Source organism: Anomaloglossus baeobatrachus, chromosome 11 (genome assembly GCF_048569485.1).
Source record: "Anomaloglossus baeobatrachus isolate aAnoBae1 chromosome 11, aAnoBae1.hap1, whole genome shotgun sequence".
NCBI classification, from domain to species: Eukaryota; Metazoa; Chordata; class Amphibia; order Anura; family Aromobatidae; genus Anomaloglossus; species Anomaloglossus baeobatrachus.
The window spans coordinates 31,799,836-31,824,322 of record NC_134363.1 but is presented as its reverse complement, the minus strand read 5'-3'; the positions used below and the strand labels follow the sequence as shown (position 1 = coordinate 31,824,322).

At 47.1% G+C, this 24,487-nt stretch overlaps 1 long non-coding RNA gene across 1 annotated transcript in view; it reads right to left on the bottom strand.

The window, feature by feature from the left end:
* Positions 1-1,139: 1,139 nt before the first annotated feature.
* Positions 1,140-24,487, bottom strand: part of LOC142256138 (uncharacterized) — a 33,679-nt gene continuing 10,331 nt past the window's right edge. The window contains exons 2-3 of the long non-coding RNA XR_012727489.1: positions 6,100-6,206; positions 1,140-1,638 (exon numbers count right to left, since the gene is read on the bottom strand). This is a non-coding gene — a long non-coding RNA (uncharacterized LOC142256138). The remainder of the gene's footprint in view (positions 1,639-6,099; positions 6,207-24,487) is intronic.

Genomic DNA, 24,487 nt, shown 5'->3' with positions numbered 1-24,487 from the left:
TAGACGGGTAGCCCGACTCGTGTTTGACAAAGAAGCTTCAACAATGAGTGACCTGGAGATGGACAGGCAAGAGGTGGTTTGCAAGGAACCAGTCCAGCGGCCATGGACTATTAGCTTGGCTTCTAGACTACATCTGCTCATCTCTAGCCAGCACCATTTGATTTTTTGCAAATCTTCCCCGGTCAGGGGCATACATGTTGGTTGGTGCTGGGTAGCCCGTCTCGTTTGTGACGAATAAGCTTCAACCTGGCGCCCTCAGAGAGAAATCCTCATACAAAGCAGCAGCCTTCTCCAGTATAATGGGCCCGTGTAGCCTTGCATCAGTATAGTGACCCATAAAATGATTTTCCCATATCCATTGACACATGCTCATACACACGTTTTATTATATAGAATATTAATTTTGGAATGACATACAAATACGGACCATCACAGTACTTTCAACACCAAAAAATTTAAAAAAAAGTGCTTTTCTTATGATGCAGAAGTGGCTATGCCATATGTATATGAAGTAAGCGCAATACAGGCTCGGGTGGCACGATGGCCATGCCAAAAAGTCAGCAATTGGGCTCCATAGCACCTAGTTAACAGAAAATAACTCCCCTAGTGGGCAGATATAGTCTGTAGATACACAGCACTTGTGCACGGTGACCGTGTGTAGCGTTGGCCTCACAGCTCCCCCCTGGCGTGTTGTATATAGTGCTCATGAAGCCCACCTTCTTCTATGAAGCGGACCCCACACTCGATGCATTTATAGTCTCCTTTCTCTTCCCACCTGCCCCTCTCTTTCCGATGGATCTGAAGATGCCGTCGGTAGTTGGACGCTTGGCTGAAACTTTTTTCGCACAGGTTACATGGGAAGGGTCTTTTGCCGGCGTGGACGGCCCGATGCCTTTGGTAGTTGGAGCGCTGGTTGAAGCTCTTTCCGCACTGTTGGCACTGGAAGGGTCTTTCTCCCGTGTGGATGCGAAGATGGCGCTTGTAGCGAGAGGAGAAGAAACGTCTTCCCACAGATCGGGCAAGCGTGAGACTTCCGGGAGACATGCAAGCTTCTGTGCTTCTCGAAGGTGCGTTGGGCCTGAAACCTTCGCCCGCAATCCTGGCATTGGAAGGGCTTAGGATCCTCATGAACCCACTGGTGGACCCGTAGAGTCTCTAGTTGTGTGAACGCTTGGGGGCAATCGGGGCATCGGTACGGCCTTTCTCCGGTGTGGATACGTATGTGACGTGCCAGTTTGGCCGAGCAGTTGAACGCTTTCCCGCAAAAGACGCAAACCCGATCCTTGCGGTGAGCTTGCTGGTGTCTCCGGAAGGCCAGGTGATTGGACAACTGCTTGCCGCACTGTGCGCACTGGTAGCCACGTTGGCCGGTGTGCTGTTCGTGATGACTGTGCAAGGCCAGAAGCCAGCTGAAGCGGCGGCCGCAGTCGGAGCAAGAATAAGGCTTCTCGCTGCCCTCGGTGGCCCCGGCACGGGCCGCGTCACAGTCCTTGCAGGTGTAAGAGAGATCGGCAGCATGGTTGCGCCTGTGGAGCTTTTGTGCGCGGAGAGATTGGAAAGTCCGTCCACAGTCGGGGCACGGAGGAGGTGGGGAGTCCTCGGGGGCCATGTGGGGGTCTGGACTGTCCTCCAAAGGGTCTGCAGCACAATAGTGAAGAGCGGTTAAAAGGGATGGCATTAATTCATGGAGATGAATTGGAAAAAAAATAAAGTTACCGTATTTTTTGGTTTATAAGACGCTGCCCAAATTTAGAGAAAAAAAAAAAATGGGGTCCATCTTATAATCCGATGGGGTCTTACCAGAGGAGGGCGGCAGCGGTGGTGGAGCGGGGGGGGTCACAGGAGGCAGGGGCGGTGGTGGAGCAGGGCGATGCTGTGGGTGGTCCCTGATGCTGTCCCAGAAACTGGCGGCGGTGTTAGGGCAGCTGGGCTGGGGCTGCTGTGGCTGGGGCTGGGGCTGCGGCTGGTCTGGGGGCTACGGCTGCGGCTGGTCTGGGGGCTACGGCTGGTCTGGGGGCTGCGGCTGGTCTGGGGGCTACGGCTGCGGCTGGGTGCTGCGGCTGCGGCTGGGTGCTGTGGCTGGGTGCTGTGGCTAGGTGCTGGGTGCTGGGGCTGCGGCTGGGTGCTGCGGCTGGGTGCTGCGGCTGCGGCTGGGGGCTGGGTGCTGGGGCTGCGGCTGGGGGCTGCGGCTGGGGGCTGGGGCTGCAGCGGGTCTGGGGCTGCAGCGGTCTGGGGCAACGCTTGTCGCTGGTCTGGGGCTACGGCTGCGGCTGGTCTGGGGCTACGGCTGCGGCTGGTCTGGGGCTACGGCTGCGGCTGGTCTGGGGCTACGGCTGCGGCTGGTCTGGGGCTACGGCTGCGGCTGGTCTGGGGCTACGGCTGGTCTGGGGCTGCGGCTGCGGCTGGTCTGGGGCTGCGGCTGGTCTGGGGCTGCGGCTGGTCTGGGGCTACAGCTGCGGCTGGTCTGGGGCTGTGGCTGGTCTAGGGCTACAGCTGGTCTGGGGTTACAGCTGCGGCTACAGCTGCGGCTGGTCTGGGGCTACAGCTGCGGCTGGTCTGGGGCTACAGCTACAGCTGCGGCTGGTCTGGGGCTACAGCTGCGGCTGGTCTGGGGCTACAGCTACAGCTGCGGCTGGTCTGGGGCTACAGCTGCGGCTGGTCTGGGGCTACAGCTGCGGCTGGTCTGGGGCTACAGCTGCGGCTGGTCTGGGGCTGCGGGCAGTGAGGGCTTCAAAGAAATGGCGCTTGGAGTCTGCATGTGCGCAGATTGAGATATTGGCTCAAAGACATGCCACCTCCGGGCACCATTTTCCTTAATTCTGGTGCTGGGAGATCAATGGGCCGGAGGCGGCGCGTGTGCAGATGAGATCCTGAGCTGAGAGCTCCATCTGCACACGTGCCAATTCTGGGTGCCATTATTTCAAGCCCTCACCATCCACAGTAAGAACAGCCACCCCTACACGGCCGCGCAGCATTGCCCTGCCTCCTGCTACCTCTCTCCACCACCCCTCGGTATGTTACATTCGTATTATAAGATACACCTCTCACTTTCCTCCCAAATTTTTGGGAGGAAAAGTGTGTTAGAATCCGAAAAATACAGTAGTTAGAAGAAGATTGATGGGAAAGAGAATGACTGCGGCGTCTGACTACACAGGGTTTGTTTGTAGTCTGTTACCATGGAGACACATACATTTGCATTGGAGCTGTAGGAAGATGTCTACGTAAGACCATTTGCTTATTTTGCATGCACTATGGAGACGATCAGAGCCGCTCCGCATCGGCATTTACAGTCGGAGCACGAGGCCTTTATGAAACGAGCAGATTTTGCTCTAATTTTTTACTGTGTGATTTGCATTTCTACGTCGGGCTCGTCTGATGTCGTACTTCTGAAAGAGCAGGAACGCCACACCTCCCCCTTTTTTGGGGGGGGGGGGGGCAAAGCCGTCCCCGGTGACATCACTTTACTGTGATGAAATTTTATAAACAAAGACATCAATTATTTAGAACGACTTTCTTTGTGGAGACGTCGCGGTGGAATTAGCCGCGTTTCCTCCGTGGAGATAGGCAGTCGAGCAGAATTTAGCGGCTGATAATAAGAACAGATTGCAATTATACCCGTCCCGATGTACGACGGCGGCGGAATCCGAATTCATTAATGTTAATTAGGGAGAATGTATGTTATTTTTTAGTCCCACTGTTTACTTAACGGATGGGCTGCGCCCCTGACGATGCCGATCATCTGCTGAACCCGAGCTGTGCAATATGCCCAGCCATTAAAAGGGCATTTATACTGACAAATGTGTCTTTAATTTTGGGCACGTGTATGTGTAACCATTGCTCTATCCATTTCCGTAAAGAACGAGGGGGGATCAAGTGATCAGTGGGACCCCTGGCGATCAAACATATATCAACAAGCTAAAATACAGCGGGTGAAAATAAGCATCACCAATATATATTTCATCCGCTATTGACATGAATTTCTCACCAGATGTCGGTAACAACCCATCCAATCCACACAGGCAAAGAAATCAAACCATAGATGTCCATAAATTAAGTTGTGTAATAAGAAATGACACAGGAAAAAAGTATTGAACACATGAAGAAAAATGTGAAAAAGCCAATCCTGCCACTTAGTGAAGAATAATATCAGCTTGTTCAACTGATGGCCGATAAAGTGTCTCATTAACAAGGTGCCACACAAGAAACATCTCATGATGGGTAAAACTAGTGAGCAGTCTCAAGACCTTCCCAACCTTGTTAAAAAACATACTGATGGCCTATAAAAAGGAAGGTGCCACACAAGAAACATCTCATGATGGGTAAAACTAGTGAGCTGGCTCAAGGCCTTTACAACCTTATTGTTAAAAAACATACTGATGGCCTATAAAAAGGATTACAGAGATATACCTTGCCGTTGGTTTCCGGGCTTACATGCATTGGCCAATACATAAACTAAATATCTCTCTTTTGCAGTAACGCAGTGCCATATTTTCCCTTGTATATTTTTGGCTTTTTCAGTGTGCGACTGTTTGCATTTATAGTTATAAAAAGGAAGGTGTCACACAAGAAACATCTCATGATGGGTAAAACTAGTGAGCAGTCTCAAGACCTTCACAACCTTGTTGTTAAAAACATACTGATTGGCTATAAAAGAGGTGTCACACAAAAAGCATCTCATGATGGGTAAAACTAGTGCGTTGGCTCAAGACCTTCACAACCTTATTGTTAAAAAACATACTGATGGGCCTATAAAAAGGAAAATGCCCCACAAGAAACATCTCATGATGGGTAAAACTGTGAGCCGTCTAAAGACCTTCACAACCTTGTTGTTAAAAAAACATACTGATGGCCTATAAAAAGGAAGGTGCCACACTAGAAACATCTCATGATGGGTAAAACTAGTGAGCTGGCTCAAGGCCTTCACAACCTTATTGTTGCAATTCTGCTGGCGATGGTTACAGAAGAATTCTTAAACTACTGAAGGCTCCAGTGAGCATTGTTGGAGCCATAATATGGAAGTGGAAAGAACATAATTTCACCATAAAATGGCCACAATCAGGTGCTCCCCGCAAACTTTCATATAGTGAAAAGAACTATCAGAAGAGTTGTCCAAGAGTCAAGTTCCACCTGTTGAGAGCTACAGAAAGCCCTGGAATCAGCAGAAAAAAAAACAAAGTAATGCACTCCCCCTCCATGGCCTGTATGCATGCTCCTGTATGCACGCTCACCACGCAAGACTCCACTACTGAACGAAAAGCAGATTCAAGAGCATGTTAACTTTGCTCAATAACATTTAGACAAACCTGTGAAATACTGGGACAATTTAGTCGAGACCAAAACTGAACTCCTTGGAGGCCATAACACACACCATGTGTGGAGGTCAAAAGGCAACTGTCCCACTAAAAGACACCACCAGTGAAGTGTGGAGGTGCGGACGTCATGGTGTGGGGCTGATTTTCAGCAGATGGCACCAATAAACTTCAGATAATTGAAGGAAGGATGAATGGACAAATGTAAGACATTGTTGATGATGAAGAAGAAACAAGGGTGGACATTTCAGCAACACAATGACCCAAATACACAGCCAAGGAGAGAGAAAATAAATCTGCTACAACGGCCCAGCCGATCACCAGAGCTGAATCCAATAGAAAATGTATGGAAGGAACTAAAGCTCAGAGATCATAGAAGGAGCTGGGACCTGCAGGATGTGAGGAGCGTGTGCGGAAGAATGGGCCAAAATCCACCTGAGCAATGCAGGAGACTAGTGTCTCCATACAGGAGGCGTCTTGACGTTTCATCACAAAGGCTTTTGATATATTTTAATAATGTGTTCAATACTTTTCTCATTACACATAACTTAATTCTATGGTTTGATCTCATTGCCTGTGTGGATTGGATGGGTTGTTACCGACATCTGGTGAGGAATTCATGTCTACAGCATCTTTAGAAATATATTTACTTAGAAAATTGGTGATGTCTTCAATACTTATCCACCCGCTGTATGTAAAAGAAGAGCTGTGGTGTGATGATGAGGGGTAAATGTGTGTCCTTCGGTGACGCAGCTCGGCAGCACCATCACGGCTTATTGTGTGACCTTACCGGGGATATAGCAAGCTGCGCTCTTTAGACTTCTCCTTCCAGCGAAATCCGGCTGCGTTCTTCCGGTGCCCCGATATCTCTATGGAGTGATAGTGTCAGAAGAGACTCTGCAAGAAAAACAAAACACTGGTCATACAGGAGTAGGATGGGAAGGTGACTGCACTGGTCATACAGGAGTGAGATGGGAAGGTGACTGCACTGGTCATACAGGAGTGAGATGGGAAGGTGACTGCACTGATCATACAGGAGTGAGATGGGAAGGTGACTGCACCGATCATACAGGAGTAGGATGGGAAGGTGCCTGCACCGATCATACAGGAGTAGGATGGGAAGGTGACTGCACTGATCATACAGGAGTAGGATGGGAAGGGGACTGCACTGATCATACAGGAGTAGGATGGGAAGGTGACTGCACTGATCATACAGGAGTAGGATGGGAAGGTGACTGCACTGATCATACAGGAGTAGGATGGGAAGGTGACTGCACTGATCATACAGGAGTAGGATGGGAAGGTGACTGCACCGATCATACAGGAGTGAGATGGGAAGGTGACTGCACTGATCATACAGGAGTAGGATGGGAAGGGGACTGCACTGATCATACAGGAGTAGGATGGGAAGGGGACTGCACTGATCATACAGGAGTAGGATGGGAAGGTGACTGCACTGATCATACAGGAGTAGGATGGGAAGGTGACTGCACTGATCATACAGGAGTAGGATAGGAAGGTGACTGCACCGATCATACAGGAGTAGGATGGGAAGGTGCCTGCACCGATCATACAGGAGTAGGATGGGAAGGTGACTGCACTGATCATACAGGAGTAGGATGGGAAGGTGACTGCACCGATCATACAGGAGTAGGATGGGAAGGTGACTGCACCGATCATACAGGAGTAGGATGGGAAGGTGACTGCACCGATCATACAGGAGTGAGATGGGAAGGTGACTGCACCGATCATACAGGAGTAGGATGGGAAGGTGACTGCACCGATCATACAGGAGTGAGATGGGAAGGTGACTGCACCGATCATACAGGAGTGAGATGGGAAGGTGACTGCACCGATCATACAGGAGTAGGATGGGAAGGTGACTGCACCGATCATACAGGAGTGAGATGGGAAGGTGACTGCACTGATCATACAGGAGTAGGATGGGAAGGTGACTGCACCGATCATACAGGAGTGAGATGGGAAGGTGACTGCACTGATCATACAGGAGTGAGATGGGAAGGTGACTGCACCGATCATACAGGAGTAGGATGGGAAGGTGACTGCACCGATCATACAGGAGTGAGATGGGAAGGTGACTGCACTGATCATACAGGAGTAGGATGGGAAGGTGACTGCACCGATCATACAGGAGTGAGATGGGAAGGTGACTGCACCGATCATACAGGAGTGAGATGGGAAGGTGACTGCACCGATCATACAGGAGTAGGATGGGAAGGTGACTGCACTGATCATACAGGAGTAGGATGGGAAGGTGACTGCACTGATCATACAGGAGTAGGATGGGAAGGTGACTGAACTGATCATACAGGAGTAGGATGGGAAGGTGACTGCACTGATCATACAGGAGTAGGATGGGAAGGTGACTGCACTGATCATACAGGAGTGAGATGGGAAGGTGACTGCACTGATCATACAGGAGTGAGATGGGAAGGTGACTGCACTGATCATACAGGAGTAGGATGGGAAGGTGACTGAACTGATCATACAGGAGAGAGATGGGAAGGTGACTGCACCGATCATACAGGAGTAGGATGGGAAGGTGACTGCACTGATCATACAGGAGTAGGATGGGAAGGTGACTGCACTGATCATACAGGAGTAGGGTGGGAAGGTGACTGCACTGATCATACAGGAGTGAGATGGGAAGGTGACTGCACCGATCATACAGGAGTGAGATGGGAAGGTGACTGCACCGATCATACAGGAGTGAGATGGGAAGGTGACTGCACCGATCATACAGGAGTGAGATGGGAAGGTGACTGCACTGATCATACAGGAGTGAGATGGGAAGGTGACTGCACTGATCATACAGGAGTAGGATGGGAAGGTGACTGCACTGATCATACAGGAGTAGGATGGGAAGGTGACTGCACCGATCATACAGGAGTAGGATGGGAAGGTGACTGCACCGATCATACAGGAGTGAGATGGGAAGGTGACTGCACTGATCATACAGGAGTGAGATGGGAAGGTGACTGCACTGATCATACAGGAGTGAGATGGGAAGGTGACTGCACTGATCATACAGGAGTGAGATGGGAAGGTGACTGCACTGATCATACAGGAGTGAGATGGGAAGGTGACTGCACTGATCATACAGGAGTGAGATGGGAAGGTGACTGCACCGATCATACAGGAGAGAGATGGGAAGGTGACTGCACCGATCATACAGGAGTAGGATGGGAAGGTGACTGCACTGATCATACAGGAGTGAGATGGGAAGGTGACTGCACCGATCATACAGGAGTGAGATGGGAAGGTGACTGCACCGATCATACAGGAGTGAGATGGGAAGGTGACTGCACCGATCATACAGGAGTGAGATGGGAAGGTGACTGCACTGATCATACAGGAGTGAGATGGGAAGGTGACTGCACTGATCATACAGGAGTAGGATGGGAAGGTGACTGCACCGATCATACAGGAGTAGGATGGGAAGGTGACTGCACCGATCATACAGGAGTAGGATGGGAAGGTGACTGCACCGATCATACAGGAGTGAGATGGGAAGGTGACTGCACCGATCATACAGGAGTGAGATGGGAAGGTGACTGCACTGATCATACAGGAGTGAGATGGGAAGGTGACTGCACTGATCATACAGGAGTGAGATGGGAAGGTGACTGCACTGATCATACAGGAGTGAGATGGGAAGGTGACTGCACTGATCATACAGGAGTGAGATGGGAAGGTGACTGCACTGATCATACAGGAGTGAGATGGGAAGGTGACTGCACTGATCATACAGGAGTGAGATGGGAAGGTGACTGCACCGATCATACAGGAGAGAGATGGGAAGGTGACTGCACCGATCATACAGGAGTAGGATGGGAAGGTGACTGCACTGATCATACAGGAGTGAGATGGGAAGGTGACTGCACTGATCATACACGAGTGAGATGGGAAGGTGACTGCACTGATCATACAGGAGAGAGATGGGAAGGTGACTGCACCGATCATACAGGAGTAGGATGGGAAGGTGACTGCACTGATCATACAGGAGTGAGATGGGAAGGTGACTGCACTGATCATACAGCAGTGAGATGGGAAGGTGACTGCACTGATCATACAGCAGTGAGATGGGAAGGTGACTGCACTGATCATACAGGAGTGAGATGGGAAGGTGACTGCACTGATCATACAGCAGTGAGATGGGAAGGTGACTGCACTGATCATACAGGAGTGAGATGGGAAGGTGACTGCACTTATCATACAGCAGTGAGATGGGAAGGTGACTGCACTGATCATACAGGAGTGAGATGGGAAGGTGACTGCACTGATCATACAGCAGTGAGATGGGAAGGTGACTGCACTGATCATACAGGAGAGAGATGGGAAGGTGACTACACCGATCATACAGGAGTGAGGTGGGAAGGTGACTGCACTGATCATACAGGAGAGAGATGGGAAGGTGACTGCACCGATCATACAGGAGTGAGGTGGGAAGGTGACTGCACTGATCATACAGGAGTGAGATGGGAAGGTGACTGCACCGATCATACAGGAGTGAGGTGGGAAGGTGCCTGCACCGATCATACAGGAGTGAGATGGGAAGGTGACTGCACTGATCATACAGGAGAGAGATGGGAAGGTGACTGCACCGATCATACAGGAGTAGGATGGGAAGGTGACTGCACTGATCATACAGGAGTGAGATGGGAAGGTGACTGCACTGATCATACAGCAGTGAGATGGGAAGGTGACTGCACTGATCATACAGCAGTGAGATGGGAAGGTGACTGCACTGATCATACAGGAGTGAGATGGGAAGGTGACTGCACCGATCATACAGGAGTGAGATGGGAAGGTGCCTGCACCGATCATACAGGAGTGAGATGGGAAGGTGACTGCACCGATCATACAGGAGTGAGGTGGGAAGGTGCCTGCACCGATCATACAGGAGTGAGATGGGAAGGTGACTGCACTGATCATACAGGAGAGAGATGGGAAGGTGACTGCACCGATCATACAGGAGTAGGATGGGAAGGTGACTGCACTGATCATACAGGAGTGAGATGGGAAGGTGACTGCACTGATCATACAGCAGTGAGATGGGAAGGGGACTGCACTGATCATACAGGAGAGAGATGGGAAGGTGACTGCACTGATCATACAGGAGTGAGATGGGAAGGTGACTGCACTGATCATACAGGAGTGAGATGGGAAGGTGACTGCACTGATCATACAGGAGTGAGATGGGAAGGTGACTGCACTGATCATACAGGAGTGAGATGGGAAGGTGACTGCACCGATCATACAGGAGTGAGATGGGAAGGTGCCTGCACCGATCATACAGGAGTGAGATGGGAAGGTGCCTGCACTGATCATACAGCAGTGAGATGGGAAGGTGACTGCACTGATCATACAGGAGTGAGATGGGAAGGTGACTGCACCGATCATACAGGAGTGAGGTGGGAAGGTGACTGCACTGATCATACAGGAGTGAGATGGGAAGGTGACTGCACTGATCAGGGATATAAACAAAGTGAAGAGTAAATATTGGAGCGCACCACTCATACTGGATCAATGAATTGTTTTAAGGGTGCACACTGGTGCGGAAAAAAATATATATGGAAAGGAGAAGAAAAAGGTTCCGCACATACGAGCAGAGGCACACCAATGGTATATTATATAAAACACACCTTTATTATTGCACACCAGAGAACACGTATTAAAACACCACTTTTATTTCCGATCTGAATAACAATGATCTCAACATCTTCCTATCCCATGACATTTCATCCACAGCTATCTCTTTCTTGGACCTGGAAATTTCCATCAAAGACGGTGGATTGTCGACTAATCTGTATAGGAAGGCTACAGCAACTAATGCCCTCCTACATTTTTCGAGCTTCCATCCTCGACATATTCGAGTAGGTATACCCACCGGGCAGTTCCTGCGGGTGCGGCGCAACTGCAGTAATGACACTGATTTTGGCCAACAGGCCTCTAACCTTACTTCCAGATTCAAGAACCGTGGATATCCCAGGAAAATCATATCAAAAGCCTACCAGAGGGCTAGAGATGAGACACAAGAATCGCTTATCCAACCCAGGCCGAGAGGGAAAGACAACTATATCAGATTTATTACGACCTTCAATAATGAATGGCAGCAGGTGAGGAGCATTCTACAAAAGCACTGGCCCATCTTAACCATGGATGTGCAGACCTCTCCAGTGGTTTCTCCCCAGCCAATGCTCACGGCCCGACGTGCCCCCAATCTGAAAGATCTGTTGACCCGCAGCCACTTTGCTAGACCCACAACCAAACTACAACGCGGGGTTAACTTGAGGGGCTCATTTCCATGTGGCGATTGCAACATCTGCGGATACATGCAAGCAACCTATAACACCTTTTTTAATCCTCAGGATTCCACAAACCACCCCATCAAGGCGTATATTAACTGCAAGACGAAGAACGTGGTTTACTGTATGATCTGCCCATGCAACAAGGTGTACGTAGGCCAGACAACTCAAGAACTAAGGAAAAGGATACAGAAACACTTTTCAACAATTAATCTGGCATCCTCGGATACCCTAAAAGGTAAAACAATAACATCTGTGGCGGCCCACTTTTTAGCCTTCCATCATGGCAGCCCATGTGGCACCCGGGTCTTTGGATTACAGAAGTGCCATCCCAACGCCAGGGGAGGTTCCTGTACTAGATGGCTCCTTCAGAACGAATCCAGATGGATTTTTCAATTACACTCTTTAACTCCATCAGGTTTAAATGAGGAACTTCTGTTTACAGGGTTCCTCGGCTGATTTTATTTTGGGTCTCCTCCCTCCGCTGTGTATGCGAGTACACATTCATTTCACTATCCGCGCCATACTAACCGGCCTGTTTACCCTCTCTTTTTTACTGCAGGTGAGCCTTGGCTCTATAGCATCTCCTGCATACATGGATATGTCTAATGGCGGAGCTCCACTACAAAGCAATGGATGCAATTACGGCCACGCATGAAAAATACCACTCGGGTCTTCATCGCTACAAACACCTTCATCAGCCTGGGATTTTGGATGACTCTCCTATACCTGCATTATTGACGTTCAAAAAATGTTTCTTCTCTGTATGTCAAGGCTCAATCGCCTGTTGGGGACCTGTGTGTCAAAAAATCTCATTTAAAATTGGATAATAGTAAATCCCCATTTTGTAACAAATCTGGGTGCATCTCGTTGCCTCCTTGCAAGGCTCTCGCGAAAAGTCCGCACCTTTTATCTTCACTGGATAGTTACATTATCTACTGATTCATACCCTGACGCTAGGTTGACTATTTGTATAATGGTACCTTAACGGACGGTCCCACATGTTGACCATATCTGCTGTACCTAAACTACTGGGAACTACAACGGTGCATTAGGAGACATTATGAGGGATATACGGTCTTTGGTTTATTCATACCGTCTCTGATAGAACATCGTGCCCTTATGCATCTATCACTATCTGGGTATGCAGCACGCGTTTGTGTATACAGTCCCATAATATGTTCTATTTGGTTTTCTGTACAAACCACTTGTAGGATTTGGTAATAATCCGTCGATATATACAGCTATATGTATTGACACACGGAGACGTTTTCTGCATGCCTTGCTCTAATGGACTCACTACTGTCCAGGGCGCAACCAAACATGCACACTTGCATTGCTTGGTAAAATTGCTCATATTGGTTTGGCAACCTTAAAAACATAAAAATATGAGGCATTTGATATTGATCCACCGAATGAAGTACATATTTATTTTCCACACATGCATGATATCGTTAAGGTTTGCATTCATGTACTAGCGCGCTGGCATTTGTGTAGGTTATTGGCTCTGGCTTTTGTATGGCTATATATCTATCACTTCGATATGAATTGTTCCTATGTGAGACCCTATAAAACCATTTAGGGTTCATGTGGCCACAGGATTATGAATAGTGCCTCTTCCTTGCCAACAGTTGTAATTCGCCCGTGCAGCGACCATATTTTCGCGATACTGTATGAATAACTTTTTCATGCGAATCCCTTATTATTATTTTTACCTGCCTGCTGTGGTGGCTATCTGGCTTCTTTGTCCGCTTGATCTAGCGCATATGCAGTGCGACGATTCATTTGTACACAAAATGCTGCTTTGCTTTTTGCAGCAATTTGACCACTCGGCCCCTCCGTCCGCCCGTAATTGCGCATGCGCAGTGGAACGTCTCTGCTCAGCTACCAGCCACAGCTGCTATGTCACAAGGCGCATGCGCAAAATGGCGCTCCGGCACATAGCTCCGGTCGGCTCTGCAGCTATACAGGTGTGTGTATACCGCTTACTAATGTGATCTAGATAGGTATATATATCACGTCCTTTGTTGCACAACAGCCACTTGCCCTGACGAAGCCGCTGGTGCGGCGATACGCGTCGGCTTCTTACCCAGAGCACCCGGCCTGACCGCCCTTTTGACATGACGGACCAACCCTGTACCTTTGACTGGTGACTATATGGCGTTTATTCCATTCTGTTCTACCTGATGGGACCCCGGTCTCATGATCTCAGGCAGCTGACTCTTTTGCACTGGACCTCCTTGGGTAGTAGCCATCTTTTGGCCTCTAACTTGGTCGGATCTCCATCCCCTTATACTCAGTGCTATACCATCAAAGGATGGGATAAGTACCGGCCATGACTATACCCCTGTGACATATCTTAGATTACGATAATGTGGGTTGGAATACGGATGCAATCAGTGCCCAGCACTTTGAACCACTAATTTTGGTTACCAATTTTGAGGTACGACTGACGACTGTCTTGATATTATCATACCCCCTATCGCTTATACGGGGTCAAGCATATTGCATTTATTGTACGGTTCCTGTCGGCCATATTGCAGCTGTATCTCTACATCTTGATCATTAACACACATTTACTGCACACAATCCTTTATTGTGGAAACCATTCTGGGGGTCTCTAGATTGCTAACTATTCACTACTGCAGTCCATGGCACTTATACAGGATTTGGATCCATGGTGTGGCTATTGAACCACACGGTGCTTGCCAGGGGCCCATTACACCAACCATTATCATATGACTTACATTGATCTCTATATCACTTAATGCATGTCCTCTTGACACAGGACATAAGATTGCAAGGTTGGGCTCTTAGTGTAATATGTGTGTATTTTCAAATGTACTGTGATTAATATTTGCCATACCCTTCTGGCATTTTTGACTCCACCACATTGATTGATTCAATTTAGAATGTGTGACATGTAATATCTGTCTCCTTTCAGGGTTGGTCTTCTTATCATGCTTTCATTTTTTGACATTGTATTGTATTTCATGATTGTTTTGTCACTTATGACATAGGATATCTTGGGCATTGGGTCTCGCCTAAGTGGCGCTCTTTTGTCTTGTTGTATGTTTTTTTAATGGTGTTTTAATACGTGTTCTCTGGTGTGCAATAATAAAGGTGTGTTTTATATAATATACCATTGGTGTGCCTCTGCTCGTATGTGCGGATATAAACAAAGTAAGAAAAAAATTGTTTTGTTTTAGTATAAAAAAAGAGCAAATAAATCTGGAAAACTCTACTGAAGAAAATGTGAATGATCCATGAGGACAACACAGGAGATAACGGCATTTTCCCTGGTTTGGCGGTATTACTCACTGATCAGTTAGTGGCGACGTGTGGGCCGCTCATACTAAATGAAGCCTCCTCGTCTGTACCACGCATCCCGGTGTGTCCAAATACTCCGTACATGCCGCACACACAATCAGTGCCAATACTGAGCAGTCACAGGCTCCGCACCGCCGTCGGAGGAGCGGATTCCACAGGGAAAACGCCTGGAGGTATCGAGGGACCGGTGCGGCTGTAGATAAAGAGGCGCGAGCGGACTCCGGAGGCACAAAACACACCGTTAATAATACGGCTCAGACGCAGAACATAGCATACTAATATATAGGGGGGGAAGGGGGGGGGACGCGGTGGGACGTATTCCGCAGAGAATGCATCCTCTCCTTCAACTTTAGTATGAGCATAGCCGTTCCTTCAACTATATCGGGCCTTTATTTGCCTTATCTCCATTTTTCGCCATATTTTGCCTCCGCAGGCTTTATATCATGTCCTAATAACAGCAGACTATCTGCCATGAGGTCTCATATACACAGCCATGAGGGATTCCTACTCTCCTGTCCCTATGTAGCACATGCTCAGAAGAAGCAGCTGCATGGAGGTGTCTTGGGTGGGCCAAGCTAGCAGGAAAGACCTGAACTGGCCCTTGAAACTGGGATCCCTGCGCTGACCCTCAACCCAGAGGTAGACTTAAGGGTAGCGAGGTCTGGGCCACCAGCATGTCCCTGTCTCCTATTCATGACCTAAACCCCCCACAGTCCCCGACCCTGACCCTCAACCCAGAGGTAGAATTAAGAGTAGTGAGGTCTGGGCTCCCATTGTGTCCCTGTCTACGATTAATGTTCTGACCTGACCCACCCCAGGGTGGGCATGACAATCCTAGATAACCCCCCTCCCAAACAGGAGGATATTATATCAGTACTGAGCAGTGAAGCTGTGAATCCAGCTCTTGGCAGTAGATAAAACACTTACTAGAAAGCAGCACTACTCCTTTCTATTCTCTCTGCTCCCATCTCTCATCTCCATGTACTGCAGTAGGCAGCTGTCATCTGATCCCTCAGCCAGGAGCTCGTTTTAGATTGTAGAAGCTTTTCACGGTGAAAAAGGAGGCTCATAAATGGAGAAGCAACACTACTCTTTTCTATCCTCACTACTCCCACCTCTCCTCTTCACACAGACACCTGTAATCTAATCCCTCAGTGAGCTGCCAGCCCGTTTTGCATTTTAGAAGCTTTTCACGGTGAAAGAGGAGGCTCATAAATGGAGAAAGCAACACTACTCCTTTCTATCCACTCTACTCCCACCTCTCCTCTACACGCACTGCTTTAGGTGGCTGTAATCTGATCCCTCAATGATCTGGCAGCCCATTTTGGATTTTAGAAGCTTTTCACGGTGAAAGAGGAGGCTCATAAATGGAGAAAGCAACACTACTCCTTTCTATCCACTCTACTCCCACCTCTCTTCTACACGCACTGCTTTAGGTGGCTGTAATCTGATCCCTCAATGATCTGGCAACCCATTTTGGATTTTAGAAGCTTTTCACGGTGAAAGAGGAGGCTCAAAAATGGAAAAAACAGTACACTTTTCTATTTTCTCTGCTCCCACCTCTCCTCTTCACGCACAGACACCTGTATGCAGATCCCTCAGTGAGCTGGTAGATTGTTTTGGATTTTAGAAGCTTTTCACAGTGAAAGAGGAGGCTCATAAGTGGAGAAAGGAGCACCACAGTGAAAGAGGAGGCTCATAGGTGGAGAAAGGAGCACCACAGTGAAAAAGGAGGCTAATAAGTGGAGAAAGGAGCACCACAGTGAAAGAGGAGGCTCATCAGGGGAGAAAGGAGCCCCACTTATATTTGCTTGTACTATTGATTTATGCAAAGCTCAACTGTTCCAACCTGTCCCAGTTTCTTACTTATATATCGCAGTACATGTTTTCTCACACCTTAGCTTGGTGTTGTCCTATATCCATGCGGAATAGTATGGGTTTTAGCGTTCTCCGTGTCCCCTTAATCTGCACTTTCATCCCCTAGCCGGACTCGGGGGTACCGGTCTTGAACGTCTCCCTCTCTGGAGGACACGACAGGTCTATTCATTACTTAGACAGCCCATTAATTTTAATGAGTACCGTGCAATGCTTCATTTCACCTGTGGGGGTGCTGCAGCGGGAACGATACACATGCTGTCAGGTTCACCAAAGTCGCAGTCGGCCACTGCAGGTCCGGACTGGCATCTGAGAAAGTCTCCATATACTGACATTTGGTGCACCCTCATTATGCACCCTTTAATGGAAATCCACACTGCACCAATGGTGGCAGCAGCAGGCAACAATGTATAAGAAAGTGATTACATGGAGGCAGGTGCTTACTAGAAATCCATCAAAGTCTTTTCTACATAAAGCCGTGACGATCGGCCGTTTCCGCGGCTCCTTCTGCAGTTAATGCTTTGTGAAGTATTTCATGTTCCATCTCGCTCCCCCGTGTAGAATGTAAAGTAGGCGCATTATTCAAACAAAGCAATATTGATTCATGTCTGTAATTGATTGATCAAGCTGTGGGCAATTATCTGCCGCGCTTATGTGTCCGTCCTACATGGATCTGCAAAGTGTATATTCGCGTTTCTTTGGCTCTCAGGCCAATGATGGCTTAAAGGGGTATTCCGCACCTAAAGAGTGATAGCAGGTTACTAGGCACTACCATGCTCAGGTGCTCAGTACTGGTAACTAGTGATGAGCGGGCACTACCATGCTCAGGTGCTCAGTACTGGAAACTAGTGATGAGTGGGCACTACCATGCTCAGGTGCTCAGTACTGGAAACTAGTGATGAGCGGGCACTACCATGCTCAGGTGCTCTGTACTCGTAACTAGTGATGAGTGGGCACTACCATGCTCAGGTGCTCTGTACTGGAAACTAGTGATGAGTGGGCACTACCATGCTCAGGTGTTCAGTACTGGTAACTAGTGATGAGTGGGCACTACCATGCTCAGGTGCTCAGTACTCGTAACTAGTGATGAGTGGGCACTACCATGCTCAGGTGCTCAGTACTGGTAACTAGTGATGAGTGGGCACTACCATGCTCAGGTGCTCAGTACTGGAAACTAGTGATGAGTGGGCACTACCATGCTCAGGTGCTCAGTACTGGAAACTAGTGATGAGTGGGCACTACCATGCTCGGGTGCTCAGTACTGGTAACTAGTGATGAGTGGGCACTACCATGCTCAGGTGCTCTGTACTCGTAACAATCAGTTGGATGCTTGAATCGGCGCAATTCAAGCACCAGATTATAATTGAAATCAATGGAGGACGCAAGCATTTTTCTTGAAGATTTCTCGCAAAAATGGTGGAGTCCCCCCCAATGACTTCCATTATAGTCGGATGCTCGAATCACGCCCATTCAAGCATCCAACTGCTCATTACGAGTACTGAGCACCCGAGCATGGTAGTGCCCGCTCATCACTAGTTACAAGTACTGAGCACCCGAGCATGGTAGTGCCCGCTCATCACTAGTTACGAGTACTGAGCACCCGAGCATGGTAGTGCCCACTCATCACTAGTTACCAGTACTGAGCACCCGAGCATGGTAGTGCCCGCTCATCACTAGTTACGAGTACTGAGCACCCGAGCATGGTAGTGCCCGCTCATCACTAGTTACCAGTACTGAGCACCCGAGCATGGTAGTGCCCGCTCATCACTAGTTACCAGTACTGAGCACCTGAGCATGGTAGTGCCCACTCATCACTAGTTACGAGTACTGAGCACCCGAGCATGGTAGTGCCCGCTCATCACTAGTTACCAGTACTGAGCACCCGAGCATGGTAGTGCCCGCTCATCACTAGTTACAAGTACTGAGCACCCGAGCATGGTAGTGCCCGCTCATCACTAGTTACGAGTACTGAGCACCCGAGCATGGTAGTGCCCGCTCATCACTAGTTACGAGTACTGAGCACCCGAGCATGGTAGTGCCCGCTCATCACTAGTTACGAGTACTGAGCACCTGAGCATGGTAGTGCCCGCTCATCACTAGTTACGAGTACTGAGCACCCGAGCATGGTAGTGCCCACTCATCACTAGTTACGAGTACTGAGCACCTGAGCATGGTAGTGCCCACTCATCACTAGTTACGAGTACTGAGCACCTGAGCATGGTAGTGCCCACTCATCACTAGTTACCAGTACTGAGCACCCGAGCATGGTAGTGCCCGCTCATCATTAGACCAGTACTGAGCACCTGAGCTTGGTAGTGCCCGCTCATCATTAGACCAGTACTGAGCACCTTAGCATGGTAGTGCCCGCTCATCATTAGACCAGTACTGAGCACCTGAGCATGGTAGTGCTCACTCATCACCACCCATAATCTGTCTACTAGTGAAAAAACTTTCAAAAGTAGACAAGCTCTAACCCTAAGGTAGGTTGGACAAAACCCAGAAGCCCATGTGCCTAGAAAACACCTAGGGGTTCCTATCTTTTTTTGATGGCCTTCTATCGATGTTCTTGAGGGTTGGTTTCTTGGCTAGTTCCAAAGTCAACATTCATAGGTCTCCTTTCCACCTAAAAATGTCAACTGAAATCCGTCACCCGGCTGTAGCCCAACAATCAGGTTGTCCATTATAGATATCCTTGTGTCTATCCTGCCAGACGATGCTCCCTGAGATGTGAAGAACCTCTTGGCTGTAGATACTGAAGGGGTCTGGGCTGGAGGTCCTTCTCTCGTTGGATAGGTTGTCGAAGGAGGACAAGCTCTAGACAAAGCTCTGCGTTGTCACGTTGCGTTCCTCGGCTTGTATTCGGCGTATGAACCCCCCGGTGTGTACAATCCCTAATAGCCGCCTCTTCAGCATAACGAGACCGATGCCGAGGCTGCGATGCCGGTCACAGCACAGAAGATTTATACGGATACTTCTGCTCCTTATGTCTTCACATCAAACAGGTCCTTGTATGGAGCGAGGCAAGACGTCTTGTCTTAGGAGTGAGTCTAATTAAGAGGGCTCAGATGACAGCGTGAAATACATCACTACAGCATTACCATGCCCAGGCTCATTCTCACTGTTGTCTGCGGCTTGTCAATAACACCATCACGTGGCCTTCTACTAAGCAAATGCTATCTTACCAGAAGGGAAGCGGCTTATTACTGCACACCATCCGTACATAGGAGCAGTATTATAGCAGTTATATTCTTGTACATAGGGAGCAGTATTATAGTAGTTATATTCCTGTACATAGGGAGCAGTATTATAGTAGTTATATTCTTGTATATAGGGGGCAGTATTATAGTAGTTATATTCTTGTACATAGGGGGCAGTATTATAGCAGTTATATTCTTGTACATAGGAGCAGTATTATAGCAGTTATATTCTTGTACATAGGAGCAGTATTATAGCAGTTATATTCTTGTACATAGGAGCAGTATTATAGCAGTTATATTCTTGTACATAGGATCAGTATTATAGTAGTTATATTCTTGTACATAGGGGCAGTATTATAGTAGTTATATTCTTGTACATAGGGGCAGTATTATAGTAGTTATATTCTTGTACATAGGGGCAGTATTATAGTAGTTATATTCTTGTACATAGGGGCAGTATTATAGTAGTTATATTCTTGTACATGGAGCAGTATTATAGTAGTTATATTCTTGTATATAGGGGGCAGTAGTATAGTAGTTATATTCTTGTACATAGGGGGCAGTATTATAGTAGTTATATTCTTGTACATAGGGGGCAGTATTATAGTAGTTATATTCTTGTACATAGGGGCAGTATTATAGTAGTTATATTCTTGTACATAGGAGCAGTATTATAGCAGTTATATTCTTGTACATAGGAGCAGTATTATAGTAGTTATATTCTTGTACATAGGAGCAGTATTATAGTAGTTATATTCTTGTACATAGGAGCAGTATTATAGTAGTTATATTCTTGTACATAGGAGCAGTATTATAGCAGTTATATTCTTGTACATAGGAGCAGTATTATAGCAGTTATATTCTTGTACATAGGAGCAGTATTATAGCAGTTATATTCTTGTACATAGGAGCAGTATTATAGCAGTTATATTCTTGTACATAGGGGCAGTATTATAGTAGTTATATTCTTGTACATAGGGGCAGTATTATAGTAGTTATATTCTTGTACATAGGGGGCAGTATTATAGTAGTTATATTCTTGTACATAGGGGCAGTATTATAGTAGTTATATTCTTGTACATAGTGCCCGCTCATCACTAGTTACCAGTACTGAGCACCCGAGCATGGTAGTGCCCGCTCATCACTAGTTACCAGTACTGAGCACCCGAGCATGGTAGTGCCCGCTCATCACTAGTTACCAGTACTGAGCACCTGAGCATGGTAGTGCCCACTCATCACTAGTTACGAGTACTGAGCACCCGAGCATGGTAGTGCCCGCTCATCACTAGTTACCAGTACTGAGCACCCGAGCATGGTAGTGCCCGCTCATCACTAGTTACAAGTACTGAGCACCCGAGCATGGTAGTGCCCGCTCATCACTAGTTACGAGTACTGAGCACCCGAGCATGGTAGTGCCCGCTCATCACTAGTTACGAGTACTGAGCACCCGAGCATGGTAGTGCCCGCTCATCACTAGTTACGAGTACTGAGCACCTGAGCATGGTAGTGCCCGCTCATCACTAGTTACGAGTACTGAGCACCCGAGCATGGTAGTGCCCACTCATCACTAGTTACGAGTACTGAGCACCTGAGCATGGTAGTGCCCACTCATCACTAGTTACGAGTACTGAGCACCTGAGCATGGTAGTGCCCACTCATCACTAGTTACCAGTACTGAGCACCCGAGCATGGTAGTGCCCGCTCATCATTAGACCAGTACTGAGCACCTGAGCTTGGTAGTGCCCGCTCATCATTAGACCAGTACTGAGCACCTTAGCATGGTAGTGCCCGCTCATCATTAGACCAGTACTGAGCACCTGAGCATGGTAGTGCTCACTCATCACCACCCATAATCTGTCTACTAGTGAAAAAACTTTCAAAAGTAGACAAGCTCTAACCCTAAGGTAGGTTGGACAAAACCCAGAAGCCCATGTGCCTAGAAAACACCTAGGGGTTCCTATCTTTTTTTGATGGCCTTCTATCGATGTTCTTGAGGGTTGGTTTCTTGGCTAGTTCCAAAGTCAACATTCATAGGTCTCCTTTCCACCTAAAAATGTCAACTGAAATCCGTCACCCGGCTGTAGCCCAACAATCAGGTTGTCCATTATAGATATCCTTGTGTCTATCCTGCCAGACGATGCTCCCTGAGATGTGAAGAACCTCTTGGCTGTAGATACTGAAGGGGTCTGGGCTGGAGGTCCTTCTCTCGTTGGATAGGTTGTCGAAGGAGGACAAGCTCTAGACAAAGCTCTGCGTTGTCACGTTGCGTTCCTCGGCTTGTATTCGGCGTATGAACCCCCCGGTGTGTACAATCCCTAATAGCCGCCTCTTCAGCATAACGAGACCGATGCCGAGGCTGCGATGCCGGTCACAGCACAGAAGATTTATACGGATACTTCTGCTCCTTATGTCTTCACATCAAACAGGTCCTTGTATGGAGCGAGGCAAGACGTCTTGTCTTAGGAGTGAGTCTAATTAAGAGGGCTCAGATGACAGCGTGAAATACATCACTACAGCATTACCATGCCCAGGCTCATTCTCACTGTTGTCTGCGGCTTGTCAATAACACCATCACGTGGCCTTCTACTAAGCAAATGCTATCTTACCAGAAGGGGGGCAGTATTATAGTAGTTATATTCTTGTACATAGGGGGCAGTATTATAGTAGTTATATTCTTGTACATAGGGGGCAGTATTATAGTAGTTATATTCTTGTACATAGGGGGCAGTATTATAGTAGTTATATTCTTGTACATAGGAGCAGTATTATAGTAGTTATATTCTTGTACATGGGAGCAGTATTATAGTAGTTATATTCTTGTACATAGGAGCAGTATTATAGTAGTTATATTCTTGTACATAGGGGCAGTATTATAGTAGTTATATTCTTGTACATAGGAGCAGTATTATAGTAGTTATATTCTTGTACATAGGAGCAGTATTATAGTAGTTATATTCTTGTACATAGGGGCAGTATTATAGTAGTTATATTCTTGTACATAGGGGGCAGTATTATAGTAGTTATATTCTTGTACATAGGGGCAGTATTATAGTAGTTATATTCTTGTACATAGGAGCAGTATTATAGTAGTTATATTCTTGTACATAGGGGCAGTATTATAGTAGTTATATTCTTGTACATAGGGGGCAGTATTATAGTAGTTATATTCTTGTACATAGGGGCAGTATTATAGTAGTTATATTCTTGTACATAGGGGGCAGTATTATAGTAGTTATATTCTTGTACATAGGAGCAGTATTATAGTAGTTATATTCTTGTACATAGGAGCAGTATTATAGTAGTTATATTCTTGTACATAGGGGGCAGTATTATAGTAGTTATATTCTTGTACATAGGAGCAGTATTATAGTAGTTATATTCTTGTACATAGGAGCAGTATTATAGTAGTTATATTCTTGTACATAGGAGCAGTATTATAGTAGTTATATTCTTGTACATAGGGAGCAGTATTATAGTAGTTATATTCTTGTACATAGGAGCAGTATTATAGTAGATATATTCATGTACATAGGGGCAGTATTATAGTAGTTATATTCTTGTACATAGGAGCAGTATTATAGTAGTTATATTCTTGTACATAGGGGCAGTATTATAGTAGTTATATTCTTGTACATAGGGGGCAGTATTATAGTAGTTATATTCTTGTACATAGGAGCAGTATTATAGTAGTTATATTCTTGTACATAGGGGCAGTATTATAGTAGTTATATTCTTGTACATAGGGGCAGTATTATAGTAGTTATATTCTTGTACATAGGGGCAGTATTATAGTAGTTATATTCTTGTACATAGGGGCAGTATTATAGTAGTTATATTCTTGTACATAGGGGGCAGTATTATAGTAGTTATATTCTTGTACATAGGGGCAGTATTATAGTAGTTATATTCTTGTACATAGGGGGCAGTATTATAGTAGTTATATTCTTGTACATAGGAGCAGTATTATAGTAGTTATATTCTTGTACATAGGGGCAGTATTATAGTAGTTATATTCTTGTACATAGGGGGTAGTAATACTCATGCCGCCTATAACACCCGGACACAGTGTTAACCTTCACTTCCTCCACTGATGAGTTGAGCCTGATTGTGGCCGGTGAAGAGGGCAATCTCCGGTAAGGTTAGCTGGCCAGGGTAATTATTGTATTTCACGGTTCAGTCACAAGCAGAAAATATGATCTCCCGTCAGCCTTTGGTCGGTGCAGAGTCGATTTTTTAAGATTCACACTTGAGCTGCTCCACAAAAAACTAGAAGGGTGACGGACATCGAGACGTCGGGTTTATGTTCCTTCAAGATCAGAGCAACTTTCTTCCTTACTTTCCAAACGGCAAATGTAACTCAGCAGCAGGAAAGTATAGTTTTGGGTTTTTTTGGAAACGTCGACAGACATTTTTGCAGTCTTATTGTAATCTGGACCGGACTTCGGCT